This window comes from Myodes glareolus, chromosome X, assembly GCF_982192425.1.
Source record: "Myodes glareolus chromosome X, mMyoGla1.1, whole genome shotgun sequence".
NCBI lineage: Eukaryota > Metazoa > Chordata > Mammalia > Rodentia > Cricetidae > Myodes > Myodes glareolus.
This window is the reverse complement of record NC_142053.1, coordinates 51,750,916-51,754,790: the sequence shown is the minus strand read 5'-3', so window position 1 is coordinate 51,754,790 and position 3,875 is coordinate 51,750,916.

The following is a 3,875-nucleotide window of genomic DNA, read 5'->3' as shown; positions in this document are numbered from 1 at the left end:
ATTTGGGAGCGTGGTTCCCAAGATTCATGCCTGAAATCTTGGGAAAATTCAAGCCAGAGGATTAAAAATGAACCAGATGCTTGAGAGTCAAGAAGAAAAAGACAAAGGTGGAGACCTAAAGAGGGGAGCAATGTAAAAACAAGTGATGGAAAGAGGTCTTATAAAGAAAGCAGAAAGGAATGGGTTAAGAGTAAGAGAGGAACGATTAGCCTTGGAGAAAAGGGGACATTTTTCCAGTAAACACTCAGAGTCTGTGACTCAGAGTCTGAAAAGACATAAGTCATTGACTTTATTGTGAAGGTTACTAAAATAAGCAATTAAGAACGATATGTGTGTGTGTGTGTGTGTGTGTGTGTGTGTGTGTGTGAAGCACTAGAAGGTCATTTAAATGTTGATATTTATCACATTGACACTCCTACTACTATGAAAACCTCCACAAAATATATTTATAAAAAAGTATCTAATATGTAATCAACAATGCTATTTATGACTTTTAGTTTAAAAACAAAATATAGTGTAAACTCTAACAAATTTCATGTTCTTCAATCCTGTCAATTTATCTTTGAAAATAAAACTAGATTTTCTGGAAATTTAATCTCATCTTTTTAAAAAATTAAAAATCTGCATAGACCCTTTAAAGAATGTAAGACCTGGTTGAAATAGTTAAATAGTTCTTCCTTTTCACAGATACTGGGCTTCTGAAAAATAAGCATAAAAAGAATAAGAGATTAAATATGAGCATATTCTCCTCTGTATGTGTATGGACATATTGATTTATTTATGAACATGCATTACTCAATGTTCTCTAGAAGAATATACATATTATATATAATGTATATAATCATATGTATATGATTTTATTATATTAGCTTATTTAAAATTGTCTGGCTAGTCTAACAATGACCATTTTGCAGGCTGGAGAGCACGAGAACCTGGTAGCTACCCAGTGCATGAGGCTGGACGCCTCAGTAGTCCCAGTTTGGTACTGAAAACCTAGGAGATTCATGCAGAGATACTGATGTTCAGCCTATTTAGGAAGGCTGAAGAGGCTGGGTTCCAGGGTCAACAGAGAACGGCTGCATCAGTTTAGATGTGCTCACCAAGGAGTGAAGGCTGCCAGGCAAGGCAGACCTGCTAGTCCCTCAGACCTCTTTATATATCAGGGCCAACCCAGCATGGCACTGCTCACTCTGTGTGCAGCTTTTCCTGTCACTTAATCCTTCTTGCTAATGCCTCACTGTGCTTGCTTACAGGTTTGTCTCTTCTTCTTCTTAAATTCCATAGCTAAATAGCTTGACAATGTTAGCCATCATAACACAGCCCTCATTTTCAGACCTCAAAAAATTCTTTAAAATCAGACAATACAGCTAGGCTATAGTGGCACATGCCTTTAATCCCAGCATTCAGGAGTCAGAGGAAGGCGGATCTCTTGAGTTTGCGGCCACCCTGGTCTGTGGAGCAAGTCCTGGGACAACCGTGGCTACACAGAGAAAACCTGATCTGAAAAACAATAACAAACAAAAATCTGAGAATACAAATTAAATTTGATAAGTCATGTTACTTACAGGCAAAGAATCTCAGGAAAAAAAAATGTGGCTTCCTTAAATTTATATGGCTAGCAGCTGCTAAGACTCAAGAGCAGATTTCAAGTTTCCCTCCAAGTTATTAGAGCACATGGATTACCTCTGAGCATTGTGAAATACAATTAAATTCTATCTGTCCTGATCTTAGTTAGAGATTGTATTGCTGTGAAACCACATGACCAAAAAGCAAGTTAGAGAGGAAAGGGTTTACTTGCCTTACACTTCCACATTGCTGTTCATCATCAGGGAAGTCGGGACAGAAACACAGACAGGGCCAGAACCTGAAGGCAAGAGCTGATGCAGAGGCCATGGAGGAGAGCTGCTTACTAGCTTGATCCTTATGGCTTGCTCAGCCTGTTTTCCTATAGATAACAGGGCCACCAGCCCAGGGATGGCACCACCCACAATGGACTGGGCTTTTCCTATCAATCACTATTTAAAAAGATGCCCTACAGCCAGATATTATAGAGGCATTTTCACAATTGAGCCTCCCTCTTCTCTGACGGCTCTAGCTTGTGTCAAGTTGACGTAAAACTAGCCAGCACTGGCCCTGTCTACTGAATCACAGTCTTGAGAAGTGATTGCTATCATCAGGTAATTTTAGGACGCATTGTACTAGCTGGTGACTCACTGATGTTTCCATCTTGACACTTGACCCTCATTATCATCGCAACTGCTGACATTTTAAAGTTTGGTAGTCTTCCTACTCCATAAAATCAATCAGGCAAACTTAGCTTTAATAATTCAAAATTCTATGAATTATGTCTGTGCTGAAACAGTGTAGCTTCTCCATCTGTGTCAAAATGCTCTGAACCTGATTTTTATCAAGGTTCTTTTTAGTATCACATTAGCCTTCCTCAATTTCTGAGAACCTTTGGACTACAGGTGGCCCAGAATATACCTAGAAACCTGGCCATGTGAATTTAAGTATTCCTTTATTCAACTTCTCATTTGCCACGAAGATCTCGTCTTTGAATAGAGGCCACTTTCACGAACATAGAGCCTCACACAACTTGTGTTTTATTCTTGAGGAAAATGACACTTAGTGAAGCTAAAGAAGGCTTCAAACAAGAACCCATGATCGTATAGCTAGTCAGCAACAGGGACAAAGCACAAGCGTAGTCATCCATCTTGCACTGAGCATCAACTTCTTCCCTGGAATATCCTCCGTGATCAACATACCCAGACGAAGAACACTTAGCCCCTATCCCTTTAAGCTGAGAGCTTCATTATGAACAGTAGTTTAGGTACCCTAAGAATACCTTGGCACTACTAACGTTATTTGAACTGTATCAGAGTAAATTGTTTTTAATTTTGACTCCTATATCAAAATGGTCCTTAAGCCTGAGGTCTGGGCCACATCCTGTGACCATGTCCAGGGGCCATGCTGCTGTCAGAGTCATCCTGATCTGAGTGCCTGGAGCTACCACTCAGAGCAAGGATGTCGACCAGACTAAGCTACTGCCTGAAGCCAGGTCTGAGTCTGTGGCCCAGCTGCAGCCAGGGTCTGCGTTGAAATCTGTGACACAGGTTACTACGAGGTCCCATACGGAGGCCCGGGATCTGGGATGGAGCCTGTGGTTTGGGTGGAATCGGGGGAGGGGGGAGTTATGTCATAGCAGGGGCCATACAGAGACAGGCGGCCTGTGCCCATCCGGGACCAGGGTATCATCCAGGTCCAAGCTGCCACTGAAGGCCATATCTGGGTCCACGGCCCCATAGTGCCAGGGTCCGAATTGACATACGTGGCTCTGGTTGCCACCAAGCACCACAAAGAAACCCAGGGTCAAAGTTGCAATCTGAGTCCGGGTTGGTGACTGAAGACCAGGATGCGTTCGTATCTGAGTGACCTGCACTAATACTCAATGGCATGGTGACGTCTGGGCCCCGAGTTTCAGCTGATAGTCGGGTCAGGGTCCATAGCCCACCTGTAGCCAGAGTCTGTGCTGATGTCTGATGCTACTGCTACCATGGAAGGCCGTGCAGACACCCAAGATCAAGGGCCAAGTTAGTATCTCTGGGCCATACTGCTGCTGGGGGTAGTGGCAACATCCAGCCCCAGCTGCTGCTAAGGTCCATGTTGGGGTCCATGGTCCTATTGTGGCTGGGGTCTTAACCTGAAGTCTGGGTCCTACACTGCCACTAATGGTCATGTAGAGGCCCGGGGTAGGGGCTTTAACCTGAGGCCTTGGTGGTGTCCAGCGACCAACCACATGGCTGCCGGAAACCATTTCCACCTGGGTGACCATTCTCTCCACACAGACTCAGGATGTCATCCAGGCCTAAGTTGTG